Here is a 15,618-nt window from a genome sequence, read left to right as displayed (position 1 = left end):
CTGTGACGGAAAGAACTTCTCTCAAGGTAGGCTGGCGAAGAACTGCATCTCTTCCATCTCTCCCTTAGAGCCCTGTCGCCGTGACAGCTACCCGATCCTTAATAATCTTCTTTACCGGCAAAGCCTTCGCTTTCTTAGATTCTTTTTCTTTTCTTGGGGCACTCGTAGAGACCTTCTCACATCTCTCTGCTCGAGTATTTTTCCCGCTGTCCTTCAGCGTCTGGGTTTTCAGTCGAGTCTTTGCTCTCAGATTATCTGCAGGAGCACCGGGATCGCTATGTCCCGAGCTATCATTCAGGTAGTCTTTCTCTACTACCTCAAGGTCCCTTAGCCCTCTTGCATCTTGCTGAGTTTTGGAGGACATTTTCTTACTTTTCCTTATTCTGAATTGAATGCTGTAGGCCCAGGTAATAGTTACGATCAGCCGGCCCACAGTATGGTACTTAGGAGGGAGCACCGTTAAGTTCGTTAAGCTCCAGATTTTCAACTGCATCCGTAAACGCGTCCCATGCCTCATGCCTCATAGCTCATAAGATCGCTTGGCCAGCAGCTGACAAGCGCCGATCAAGAATCGCTATGTGGGGCGAAAAAACCTCAGATCTCCTAGCGCAGTTATGGGATAATACTATACTCTGAGGAGAGGAAGGAAAAGCGACTTTCCCTACGGTCTCTCGGCAGCCATCATGCCCCTATGAGTGGGAATACTAATAGTATGTTTAGATTTTCAGCTAAATTGGGGGACAGAAGAATAAAAGAAATGATGGCCATTTATAATGCAAGGTGTTTATCATCTGCATTATATGGGGCAGGAGTATGGGGCCATCAATGTGCCAAAACGCTCCAGCATGACAAAAATAAGTTTCTCAAACGTTTATTGTGTGTTCCCCCCTCAGCATCAACACAACTAATTCATGAGGAAGTAGGAATCGAATATATTTCGGATTAAGCTGCATTACGCCCTTTGACACTCTGGCATTCTATTTGGTCCAAAACTGAAACTTTATTCACACAAACTATTATTAAAGATTGCTTGAGGCTTGATCATTTTTTGCGTATACCATGATTTAAATATATCTATTACTGGTATAACCTTTTATTTGAATGCAATATTTTTTTGGACCCTGAGTTTGCAGCATCAATCCCAAGGAAAGAGTTAAAAACAAGGTTTCTATTATATAAAAGGGAGGCCAGAGAGAGGTTGTTTAGGAATTTACCAACCTCTGTTTTTTATTATGACTTAAACCTAAATAAAGGTTTTCAGGCATATTTAACTATAGTGACACGCAACTCCCATCGATTCATTTTGACATGCCTTAGGTTGGGAATCGTTCACCACCTAGTGTCATTTCCGCACATGAAAACTAGATCTAATTCCGTATGTCCATGTGATAATACCTCTAGACACATTTTTTGCCACTTTTTTATGTTTTGTAAATTTTATTACTTCTATAGGAAATTTTATTTGAAACCCATTTTTTTTAAAATATAATGTGCGCTCTACTAAAATGGCAATGAAGTTTTTATCATCTTGAGGAGATGCAGAATTTTTTTTTTATTTTGCATCGTATATATTGAAATGTATTGCTGTAAGGAAATCAAGTATTCCTTCTGTGTAGCATACAATTCTTTATTGCTCAATTTGCACATATCTTCTAAAACGAAGCCTGTACATGCACTTTATTAATATTACGTGATATTTTTGCGAAAATTGCACATAATATATAATTTGGAATTACAGAATAATTTTTAGTATTGATATTGCTGGAATATATGTATAGTACTGAAGTAGGTTGTATTATACTTTATATGTTTTCCATTGATTTTATTTCATAATTTTGTGAAGGCATTGTTTACTGCTCTGCTTATATGGTTGTGTTTAACAAACTGAATAAAGCTTTTGAACTGAACTGACTGGATCTGTTTTAGCCAGGTGCCAGTGCTTGTTGACAATTTCTCTTAAGGTGTCTTAGTCACTGGTAAATGTGGTAATTGATCTAACCATGTGCGGCTCCTGTGTTCTCTTTACCTTCTGAACGAATAGGTGTTCCCTCGGTATCAAGGCTGCCTTATTTCTGGCATCTCTCAGAACTTTATTTGGGTATCCCATTGCCCTGAAACTACAGGCCTTTCGATTCTCTTCTGCAGTGAAACTGTGTGTGGTACTTGATGCCCGTTTTGCCCTGAGAAATTCTCCTTATTGGATGCTCCATTTTAATTTGGGGGGTGATGGCTGTTAGCATGAAGAATGCTGTTACCTGCCATCTCTTTCAGAAATAGATTGGCTTGTATTTCCCCATCGATGACTTTGAAAGAGAAGGTAAGAAAATCCATATCTGCATCATCAATTTTATGTGAGAAGGATAGATTCAAATCGTTCTGTGAGATGTGTTCTTGAAAGTTATGTAGCTCTTATGTGGGACCATCCCATATCACAAACAGATCATCAATGTAACAAGTCCAAAAAGTGATGTGGCAAGTCCATCTCTTATTCTCATCCATCCAAACATGCCGTTTCTCCCACCAACCCATAAACATGAAGGCATAGCTTGGAGAAAAGCGGCTTCCCATCGCAGTCCCCATAGACTGGCTGTACCATACATCATTAAACACAAAGAAATTATTCTCTAGGCAAAAAGGGAGCATCATAGAATTATCAAATCTATATAGCGCTTTAGCACTAAAGAAATGCTGTCAAGCCTGTATGCCCAGATCGTGATTGATGCAAATATACAAAGATACCACGTCAAGGGTGACAAAAGTATAACTGGGCTGCCAAGGTATTTCAGATTCTTCAGTGATAAAATCAGTGCTGTCTCTGCAGTACGATGGTAAAACAACCACTTATAGGAGGAGGTAAAAGACAAGATAGGTTGAAGTCTGCTCTATGAGACTAGCATTGGCTGAAATAATGGGTCTTCTGGGGACTCTGTCTTACTTTTATGTATAGAAACATGAGGCAATCGTTTTTTTTACCTCGAGTAATTGATATTCATCTGTACTCAACAAACCTTAATTTTCTTCTGATCCAATAAATGATGGAAACTGCTGATGGCTAAGGTGTAACAGCCATAGGAGCTCTTTTCATAGATGTTAGAGTGCAATTGCCTAAGTGCTTCTGTGAGATATTTCTTAATATTCCAAAGGACGACATTGCCCCCTTCGTCAGAGGGCTTGATCACAATGCTCTGATCCTGTAACAAAGTTGCTAAGGTGTTTCTCTATCCCCGATTTAGATTCAGGCCAAAACTATTTACAGAATTCTTCCATAATTCCATGAGGTTGAGAATCACCACCTAATTGAATGTGCCAATCAGATCATGAGGAGTATTAGGGTTACTCTGTGACTTGGGTCTAAATTAACTGAGGCTAAAGTAATCTAGCTCAATGTTCAAAGCTGTCAAGCAATCCCTCTCCAATAACTCACTCATGGCTCCCTCCTACTGCAAATCTGCCAGAGCCCTAAGACCTGGGATATCCCCCAGAAACAAAGTATTAGAGGTAGTGTCGCGAACCGGAGCGATTGTAGATATATTACTCTTTTTGCTTTGCTGCATAAAAACCTTTTTCAATTTCAATTTACAAAATGGAAGATATCAATCCGTATTCAACAATAGTCCAGGTTTGTAGTAGGACAGTATGAGAGGCCAAGTTCAAGTAACAGTTGTTCATCAGGAGTCAAAGTATGTGCTGTGAGATTAATGATAGTCAATTGATTCTCACCTATTACCACTTCTTGGTCTGCCTGGTGCTTTTTCCACGAGACATACTGTCTTTTGCTGTATTCACTTCTTCTGGTTGTTTTCCTTTTCTGTGGGTTCCTATACGTCCTCTTGGTGGTCTTCCTCTCACTGTCTGGTTTGTTTGTAAACAAATGTATTCCTCCATGCCTGGAAAAGAGGAGATATCTCTAGATGAGTTTGATGACTGATCATCTGATGAAGGCATATCGGATCCTGATTCCGAGGTAATCAATTCTTGCTGCTTCATAACTCCAGCTTGTTTGAACTGCCTAATGGCTCCATCGAATTTCCTTGCAAAAGTAAGAAACCATTCTCTGGCATAATCCTGCTTATCACATAAAAAAATTCTATCGTCTTTGTTTTAAATCATCACCATATTTCTCAAGCCTCTTCTCCATTTGGGTAGTGAAAATATAAACCTCCTCTTGATCCTGATGTTTAGCTAAAATATCCTTCAGTTTGGCAATTTTCTCAATTGTCTCTTCTAACTCAATGTTAGCATCTTTGGATAAGAGACCCATCATGTGCAGATATGTTGTGGCCATTACCCTCAACCACTCCTCTAGTAATTTGGGGTTCGGATTTTGGTTGGTGGAGGTGATAGGGATCCTCAAACCTTGCGGTACTCTGCCAACCTCGATATAATTTTCCAAAGACCTCACCTCCCAACACCTATTAATCTCCTTCTTCAGTAACTTTTCATACTGGGTCAATAGTTGTTATACTGTTTTTCCCTACTTGTGGTACCATGTGCAACTGCCCCATTCCCTATCTCAATATCGTCATTTTCCTCATTGATGTGACATCGTGCTGCCTCCACTCTTCTCTGATGCAATTCACTCAGATTGCAAGTGCACATACAGCTTACTGTCCGAAAAGCCTTGAAATGGTATTCAATTTACATATGGATATTCAAACTGTGCTTCACCAGGTTTTCTCAATTTCCTCTGGTGAAGCGCCTCCGCCATTTTGGCTACAATGTCAGTGCTGCGAAAACACACACGGAGACAGACATGGGTCCAGCATGAACTTCACTCTCTGCCCTCCCCCCGGTGGGCATGCCGTCAGGTCCAGGATCCCCCTGCCTGTGGGTGACCACTTTCCTGCATGATTCAGCCGACAGGAAGTTGATAATATGAAGCGGCGGTGGGAGCCGGATATAATACTGCCTAAGGGAAACCCTGCAGAGAATCGGGCCTCATCCAAATATATATATTTACATAACAAAAAATAAATTAGAAATTTTTAGAGTCCGACAAGTAACTCAGCCTAGAAGATGTCACTGGCCTGGATTAGTGAAAAGTAGACATAACAGGGGATAAGGTTACTTAAAAGGTTACTACGACATCTATGCTGTTTTAATTTTTAAGAATTCTTGTGATTGATTTCTCAAATTTCTCAATTTTGTATTACATAAAAAATAATTAGTAATGCAAATCTCTTTTTTTCTTAATTTCTTTGTGTCCATATATGGCAATTCTCATCAGAAGAAGGAGATTTGGAAGGCCGTTGTCAAGGAGGTGCAGGCCCCTGGCATGTACAAGCAGTACAACATCCACTGTCGAAAGAGGAGAGGACCTATGATGCTGGACCAAGAAGTCAGCAGTAGTCCAGCTCTGTCAGTCCTCCAATATTTCAAGCATGTGCTCTCCACACTGACCCCCCTCAGGGCCCTCATACCTGCAGTGGCCTATCCCCAACTTGATAAGCAGTTCAAAAAAAGACAGCAGCATGAATAACACATTTTTGCTACAGCAACAAAATTTGGCATCAACATAAAGGTTGTCACATAATCAACACACAAGATGAGTTCTTTAAGGTGTAAGTTTAGCACAAGGCATTTCATGATGTGTTTTTTTTTTTTTAAATCAATTGGTAAAAATGATACCATTTACTTTTGGATCACTTACAAAGGACTGCCTAAAATTAATTGAACATGGGTTTGTTATATTTTATAAGGGACAGTTGTATCAAACAGGCCAAAGGTTGTATTTGTGTCAGATGTGAAGGAGGTTAAGTTTCCCCTTTCACAAGTGACATTGCATAAAATGTACTTATGATGCAGCGAATGTTCCAAACTTTACATTTGTGAGTTAGTATTATAAACAATCAGTATTAAACATGTGAGCCAAAATCACTAAAACATAAGATTAAATGGATGATATTTTGATTAAAAACATATTACAATATGTTTTAAATAAAAATAAATAATTTATGTTAAAAAATGACAATTTTGTATGATGTCTTTCTCATTCACAAATGTGCATGTAAGCCAGTGTGTTAATGGAAAAATTAATTGTAAAATCATACCTTTTTTTACGAAACACCCAGACACGAACGGAACACATTAGTGACAGGGTAACACATACCAAAACCATTAATTATATGTCCTTTGTTATGTCCCGATGAAAAATCAAGAATGATAACAAATTGAATTCTTAAGCAGACTTTTGCAGATGGACTGTTCAATCACAAACAAAACAGATATTGTGTCCACCTATTCCAAGGACATTTTTTATATAATGCACTTGGAATTTGACAGATGGAAATTCTGTCACGTATATATTGAAGTTTCCCAGCTGCAAAACTCAAAATCAGGTGCAGAAAATTACTAATTTTGAAATGTTTGAAATGCATCAAAGTAAAACATATTTTTAATTGCATTTTAAGTTTTAAGTTTAACAATATATATGAATCAATGTGTTTAAAAATGTACTGTAATGTTGTACCAATTGTTGACTGACTAAAAACAAAATATAAATGTGTTTTGATTTTCACAACGGTAAAACTAAAACTAAAAATATATTAAGATATCTGAGAGAATTATGTAAAATGTTATCTATCTGCCCAAAAGTGGATTTAAAATGTATCAAGCTCTGTGTATTTACTTATGCTGTAGAAATATTTAAAAACTAAAAAAAATAATTTAGTTGTGGATTTCTTCAACAGCATAGGAAATACATAGGGCGTGATACATTAATAGGCAACATAAGTTCTGAATCGCAAAATTTAATTTTAACATTTAAAAAATACTTAAGTTAACTAAAGTAAGTTTTACCATTGAGTGTGCAATGGCCAAATAAACACAGGCTTTCAGTTTATACAAATATTGGTACAACATTTCAGCAAATATTAACAAAGATGTATTCATTTAAAAAAAAAAAAATCTGTATTTTTGCCCTGTGCACACAATGTACAAAGGGATTGTTGTTTTATATAACATTTTTGTAACATAAGATCACTATGTAAACCAACCAATCAAAACCATTCAGAAGTGTAAAATAGTTTCTGAAGAGAATTTTTAAATAGTTGAAAAAATTATCAAAATTAAATGAGGAGCAATAGTAGTAAATTACAAAACTGTGACCAAACAGTTTATGAAGATTTTCCCTATGTGCTGAGTTTAAATATAAACAGAAATCAGAGTTTAAAAGCCTTGAAGCAGGTGAAATATAAAAATGTAGAAACTTTTTTGAGAAAATACATCATGATTGGTTATATTTACACAGATACAATTAAACGATTGTGTATGTCTTTATAGCATCTACAGGAGCAGGCGAAGGAGATATTTGCCAAGAATGCAGAGGAGCAGTTGGTCACTGTGTGTGGTGTGGTGAAACCTTAGACACTGATGGACACAGCAGCATGGAGGGTGAGGGGACTGGAACGGAGTCCACCACATTGTCATCATCATCAGAGGCCTCTACAAGTGACCAGTCCCTAGTGATGGTGGAACCTACCTGAACCGTAAAAACATCCTCCTAGTCCACCACCCAGAGACACATCTCCACCCTCCCCCTTGCTCCCCCCAGTTGGCTAACCCCGAATCCCTAAAAGGAATGGTATCTCCTTTGCTACAGGCACCACACCCCCTGCCCCTGTCACCCCGGCTACTCTGAGGAGGCTATAGACCTATTATGCAGCATCTCTGTGGGCCAGACTGCTATAGTGGCGAAACTGCCAAATGCAACAAATTGTTGCATTGTGGGTGGATTCACAGTTCAATATCTGGAATGCAGAGAGTGCTTTCCAAAATATTAGCCTCTTCACTCACTCCAGCCTGCCAATTAGTCCAACCTTCTGCCCAAACTAATTTCCCTTCCTCAACCAAAATCTAAATTCCCACCCCAATCCTAATATACTTCTTTGCATGCACCCACTACAACAGACGCAAGCAGCACAAACTCACACACACATAATCACATACAACATATGAACACTAATGAAACTAAACCTACAAGCACAAAACCCACAAGCACCATAACCACTACCACTCACACAAACATCACAACCACACCCACAACCACATCACACCCACAAGCACCATGACCACCACCCACCCACAGCCAACAAAGCCAGCCCCAAACCCACATGCACCTCAACCACCATCACACCTACAACCACCACCACATTCACAAGCACCACACCAATCACCACAAGAAAAAACAACACACTCACACAAACTCACAACTGCTTTCAAAACAACACCAACCAAAAGCAAACGTACACGCATGCCAGAAAATTAAGCACCAGCCAAAAAACACATCCAACCATACACGACAAATACGAGACCCCCATGAAACTTCCAAGCAAACATACACAAGCACATCACCCACCCGCACATGATTGTGGCAGACAGACGCTGAGCCCAGCATCCCCGTGATTACTATGATTTACTCCATATCAAAAAACCTCCCCCATCGGTACCGATTTGCGGTATAACGAGGAGCAGCTTTAAATGTTCTTCTTCCCAATCACCGATATTCCCTCCGTGACACGGTGCCAGTTTCTACACGATACTCTGCCGTGTAATGCATCAAGGATTTCCTACCTTGGAATCCAGACCATTCCTTCATTGCAGTTGTTCCTATGCCCTCCTTGGACATGTGTCCGTGTCCTCCTCAGCACCGCTCTAATTCAGCAACCCGGTCCTGAAGATGATCCTGAGTCATAGCATCAAAATGTTGTCGACCCCTCAGCGCAACTGATAGCGTATTATCCTCTGTGGTTCAACCTAATTACTGTATCTATCTAAAAACCTGTAAATTACTGCCGTGAACTACCAATACTCACTGTATATATCTGTTCAGTAATTGCACGTTGCGCTGTTTTAGCTGATTACACTTTGTCACTTGCGTCGCCACTTTTTGTGTCACATACACAATTGAGCACCAAGTCCAATTCGGGTTGTTTTCGCATTCCTTGCCTACAGTGCTGCTACAACTGTACCTACTTTATTGTGTTTTCAAAATATATGATGCCAAGTTCAATCAGAGTCTCCCTTTCTCCTTTCATGTAATGTGTTGTACATGCATTTCTAACTGTCCTCAATAATCATACCAGTTGAGATATTGTTGTTTTACCTCAAGCAAACATACACAAGCACATCACCCAGTCCAGCTCCCTCTACCACCAAATGCCAATGCTCTACCACACCTCCAGTCCTTACTTCTTCTTCTGAATTCTTCTTGTATCTGTCCTTGACCCATACCAATTCTAAACCCAAGAAAAAGCCTTGAGGTGGATGCTCTGTGCCCGATAGATGCCCCTTCCTTAGGAGATTACTCTTTTGACTATGTTTAAGAGGTAAGGTATGGGTTCCAATGTGTTGTTGTTTTTCTGATTATTTTTTATTTACAAAAGTTCATGAGAGAATTATCTTAATTACAAATTAAAAAATTACGTTTACAAAGTTTGTCCTAACTTTATTATTCAATGATTACTAAAAATGCTAATGATGAAAACATGAAATACATAATCCTATTTACATTCATAATAAACAATAAAAAAGATTATTTTAAATGACATGCTTGTAAAGTTCAAACATTATAAAAAAAATGATGGACATGATAATGGAATGGAACAACTGAAATTTGTATTTTTAAGTGTGAATACAGGTGTGTTTATTTTAACTTAAAAAGTAAAAAAATAAACTTATGCATTACACCTTAAAAACAGTTGAAATAAAATGTAAAAAAATACTGAAAATCCACTAGACAAGGGAAAAAGTTACATAAATAAATACAAATATGATTTAAGTTTAGAAATACCATTAACTTTACATTTTTTTTATTTGTCTAGTGCAATTACTAAATTATATTGCTTTCAAATTATTCAAAGAATATGTAATGCATGTTTATAATTTGATAGTTCGCAAAAATCATTACACACAAATGTATGAACATTTTTTTTTTGATTTATATAAAATGTTGTATAAGTTCCCATTATCATGATAGAAGCTACCACCAAATGTGAAAAAAAGAAGGTAACGCAGGTGTGTTTGTTTAGATTTCTTATATGACAACATTACCTGGGTCCAGAGCAAATGTAAACAGACAATTCAAAAGGAAACAAGTAAAAAAGAAACTTACCTTTGATTCCGGAGATAAAGGGGTCGATTTTCTTTATGGTCAAGAGTCAGCAGTGAAAGGAAGGACTTGGACAATTGGGTTCATAACAGAAACGGTAGTGGAAAAAAAAAAAAGGCACGTTTCTACCTTATATCCCTTCTAAACCTCCAACTTAGGTGTGGAGGTTTACCCACCATAGTTACTTTAATGGGAAGGCATATTGTGATTGGCTCAGTGGAAATATTGGCTGAACTCTCTCCAACAGCCGGTTTCACCTATAATGCCATTGACGTGGGAGGAGAATTCTGGCGGAGATGGCGGCACTTGGACAGACTATCATCCTTAGACCCGCTAGCATCTAAAATGAGTGGGTGGACTGCCCGGTAGGCGGATGGATTAGCCAATGAATAAAATGGCAGCGGAACCAGATCCGACAACATCTAAATCAAGCCCTTATCAGAAATGGCCAAGTAATTTAATTAGTGGAGGTAGACTATGCACCAGCCGAGTATAAATTAATTGATATTGATGCCTGAGATGCAACTTGTAGGGATGTCTCTGATTTACTAATGTCTATTAGAATAGGTGGGCAGTCCCCTATCTGATTTATGTTTTAATGTCTTCCTGAGGCTGATGGAAAACCCAATGTTTGCTGTTTATTTTGTTCACCAGTTGTAAGAGGTTTCGTGCTGATTAGAAATTGTATATTAATGTCCTTCTTTCTAATGTTTCTAAATTATTGACATCTTTCCTTTTTAATTTTGGGTGAATTTTAATGAGTGCAAAATGAAACCTTAAGAAAACTCACAGTCGGTTGTACGACATTAAAAAGCATGCTTTTACCACACGTCTTTGTCACCCATTCTTACAATGCACACCTTTACAGCGCATATACCTTTACCCCACAGATAATTATAAATAAGGTAAGTGAAAATATATATATATGTATATGGATATGTAAAGATTCAAAAACATTTTTGTAGAGAAATACTCAAAGACCCCTGCTTAAATAAATTAATAGATGTAATTATTTTTAACAAACCACTTGTATTAATCATCTTTACCACTCTACACCCCTACCCACACCTAAACCCTAAAAATATCCATACCACTCTATTCCCCTAATCTCTAAAATAGCGTTACAACCCTATGCTCCTGCCCATCCCTAAATCCTAAAATGCGCTTACTATCATATACCCCTACCCCTCACCCATCCCTAAACCCTGTAAATACCCTTACCACACCATGGCCTTCTCCACCCCTAAATATAAATAATACCGTTATCACCCTATTTCCCACCTACCCTTAACCCCTAAAAATACCCTTGGCATGTGATGCCCTTACCCACCCCAAACCCTAAAATACCCATACCAACCCTATACCCCTACCCACTCCTGAACCCTAAAATACCCTTACAAACTGATACCCTTACCCACCACTAAACCCTAAAAATAAGTTTATCACTAATTACCCTTACCCTTGCCAACATTTTGCAGTGATATTGTCATGGATGTCATAGAAGATGTTATGGCTGGCGAAATATGAGGGGTAATTAGCAGGGCATGGAGAGGGCATGAGTTATAGTTACCTTAAGGCACTAGTTATATTTACCTGAGATAACTCTAACTATGACTGCTGAATTTCAATGGTTTTGTATGAGTGAAATCTGAGCCTGACTACAATGTCCAGTAACCTCTGGTTTACTGCATTTCTGAGGTTTTATAAATTTTATTTCCTAACCATAATGTCCCTGTAACCTGTGTTTATAGTTGAATTTCTATGGTTATTTAATGCTATTTCCTAACTATCATGTCCGAACAATCTGGGTGGATGAGTAGGTTGGTGTGTGAGTATATGGTGGGTGAGTGAGTGTGTGGGTGACTTGCTGTGTGTGTCTGTCAGTGGGTGTGGTATTGGCTGTGTTAGTGTGTGAGTAGGTGTGTCAGTGGCTGTGTTGGTGTGTGAGTGGTTTTGTGGGTCTATGAGTGGGTGTGTGAGTAATCGTATGAGTGTGTGGGTGACTGTATGTGTGGGTTTGTGGGTGTGTAAGTGGGTTTGTGAGTGGGTTTGTGAATCTGTGTGGGTCTGTGCATGGGTGTGCGAGTGGTGTTGAGGGTCTGTGAGTGGGTGAGTGAGCTGCTGTATGGGCGTGTGTGTAGGTGTATGAATGGTTTTGTAGGTGTATAAGTATTTATGTGAAAGTTGTGTGGGTCTGTGAGTGGGTTTGTGAGTCATCATGAGGGTCTGTAAGTGGGTGTGTGAGTGTCAGCATGGGGGTGTGTGAGTGGTTGTGTGGGTGTGTGAGTGGGTATGTGAGATTATAAATGATTTTGTGAGTGTATGAGTGGGTGTGTGAATGGCCGTGTTAGTGGTTGTGTGAGTCTATGAGTGGGTGTGTGATGGTTTTGTGGATATGTGAGTGGGTGTGTGGATGATTGTGCAGATGTGTAAGTGGGTATGCGAGTGAGTGCATAGATGTGTGGATATGTGAGTGATTATATTTTTTTAATTGTCCTCTGGATCCCCAGATTCTCCCCAAATCTACCCAAAACTGTGAGGATCCAGGAGGGATCCGTGACTCCTGGCATGGTAAATAAAAAAAGTTTTTTGATCAATTTCTTACCCATGAGGGGTCCCTTACAGATCCCTCCACTAGTCCCATGGGGTCAAGGTACCTTTACTCTGAACTCCTCTAGCACTTTTTAACTTTATTTCCCTGCAGGGAACCAAGTCCCGATGAACAAAATGGCAGTCGCAAATTTCATCTCAGGTTTTGGCCGACCAATCATTGCATTGCGGTTCATGCATATATACACGAATCAAAGGAGGATCCAATGAGGGTCCATGGAGGATTCGTGTCCCTATATATACAGATTTAGATTTCCCTTAATATTTCCAAAACAACTGAATGGTTTTACACCAAATTAGAAAAAGGCACTTCTCTGGCCTAATATCTACCTTTCTGTCATATCTGGTCAAATTCCATTCAGTTGTTCGGGCAGCAGCTGGGCCCGATTCACAGAACTAACTTAAGACAAAATCCTAAACTTACTACTTTTGGTATTAACAGAAGTTAGGATTTTGTCTTAAATTTGTCTTAAGACAAACTTAAGACAGACTTAAGACCGTCTTAGGACAGACTTAAGACAGTCTTAAGACAGACTTAAGACTGTCTTAAGACAGACTTAAGACAGTCTTAAGACAGACTTAAGACACACTTAAGACAGACTTAAGACAGACTTAAGTTAGGATTTTGTCTTAAGTCTGTCTTAAGTCTGTCTTAAGTTTGTCTTAAGTTTGTCTTAAGTCTGTCTTAAGACTGTCTTAAGTCTGTCTTAAGACTGTCTTAAGTCTGTCTTAAGTTTGTCTTAAGACAAACTTAAGACAAAATCCTAACTTCTGTGAATACCAAAAGTAGTAAGTTTAGGATTTTGTCTTAAGTTAGTTCTGTGAATCGGCCCGCTGTGTTTAAAGCCCCTGTGGGAAATTGGAAGGGGAAAATACATTTTGGGACCCCCTTTTTCTTGGCCTATGCCTGGCGGATCACTGATAAATAACCCAAAATGTTGAAGACAGCAGCTGAAGTGAGTGGCAAACTAGTTTTGAAAATGTTGTGAGGAGTTGTCGAATGATGCCAAAGTTAGTGGCAAAACAAAAAAACGCTTTTCCTATAGAAACTAGGACATGACTATAACTACCTACTGGTGACTACAAGTAGTTAATCTATATAAATATAGGTGTGTGTGTGTGTTTGCAGCCATATTGGGACTTCAGCTGAGCCCCAACTTAAAATGAAAAAAAAGAAAAAGGAGCACAGTTCAAAGACCCCAACCCTGTAGCCTTGGTCCTGGAGACCCAGACAGGGCAAATAAGCAATTTTCTTTGAATCAAAATTCACAAATATTACCATGAATTGAAAAAAAAAACAGCGTGGTCTCCTGGACTTGCTTTTAATATTAGGCCACTGTTGACCAGGAATTTAATTATTAAGGAGGGGTGCTCAGGGCCCCCTTTCTATGGCATTGTTATTCTCCTGGGACCACCACCTCCCCAGACCTTATGTTTCATTAATGCTGGGGGTGCAGGGGACCACCTGCTCCATTAAGTTTTTGCAGGGGTGGTTTGGCCAAAATGCTCATTTCACAGACATTAACCCCTTCTCCGCGGCAGGAATTCCGCCGCGGCGCTGGGGGGGTTTGGGGGCAGTTGCGGTGGCGCTGTGCTCGTGACGGAACCACTCCGTCACGTGTCACGGGTGAGCTGTGCTCATGACGGAGTGGTTCCGTCACGTCTCCGCCCACTGCGCTAATCGTCCGCACAGGCGGGGAATTAGCGCCGCGTGGGCGGAGCAGCCACCAACGGCCGCAGCATGACGGAACCACTCCGTCATGAGCACAGCGCACCCATGGCTCATGACGGAGTGGTTCCGTCATGAGCGGGGAAGGGGTTAAACCTCAACAGGAGTCACTAAAAAATACACACATAGCAGGTGTCACTTTCGAAGCTCCACTTCTGTAAAAGACAAATGATCCTAACTCCTGCACCAGGTGAAGGCAAACCAAGTGTGTTTCTCTGCAATTCCATTTTAAAAAACAGTCTGAAATCCTTTGTGGATGTGAGTGCATCATTGATCTATTGGAGCGCAATCTGTATTTGACTGTGACTAGTGGGTTCTTTCTTGTCCAATCCTGGTGAGAGCAGAGTCCATGGTTCTCCCTTTAAATTACTACCAGTATGCAAATGTACAAATCACTTGGTAACCTTGCCCGTTTGTCTCCGCTTACCTTAGTAGTATGCAAAAGTCTTCCTGCCTTTTTCTAAAATGATGGACAGCTTAACAAGCGATCCCCCAGGGCATTTCAGGCCAATTTTGGTGAGGAGTTCTTGATGCCGAGGAATATCAGGTCATCTCCATCAAACAAAGAAACACTTACTTCATATAGTTTAGAGGAAAGACCCTTGCTTGGTGGAGATTTACCTCTTTGTAATCTCGCTGTCTTCTCTATTGCAGTGTTAGACCCGGGATCCCTGGTTGGCTGAGGTAGGTACCTTAGGCCAAATAGGGACCCGCGTTTCCACGTCAGGGAAAGGATGGTCACCTTCTGTGATAGCCCCCCCTTGGTAGCTTGGCACGAGCAGCCAGGCTTATCTTCAAGGCAAATGTGTAAAGTATTTGCAACCATGCTCACAGCAACCCAATGATGACACCACAAATGGACTCCACACGATATAAATCCAACATATGCGTATTTGTAATATTCCTCGTGGCTGGTTGTTAGGCTAGCCAGCTCGCCCTTGTAAGGGCTGGTGATATTAATGAGCACTTCTAAACATTCCACTATAATCCTAATACCATGTTATGCAGTTTGTGATGCTAGAATCAAACACTTTTGCAATGTAACAATAATTAAATGTGTAACACAACAATCAGGCACTTTGCAATGTAAAATAATGCAATGTGTAAAGTGACAATCAGTTACTTCGCAATGTAAAAATAATGCAATGCGCAATACAACCATCAGGTACGT

Source organism: Triturus cristatus, chromosome 11 (genome assembly GCF_964204655.1).
Source record: "Triturus cristatus chromosome 11, aTriCri1.1, whole genome shotgun sequence".
NCBI classification, from domain to species: domain Eukaryota; kingdom Metazoa; phylum Chordata; class Amphibia; order Caudata; family Salamandridae; genus Triturus; species Triturus cristatus.
The sequence above is the reverse complement of the archived record's forward strand: the minus strand, read 5'-3'. Positions refer to the sequence as shown.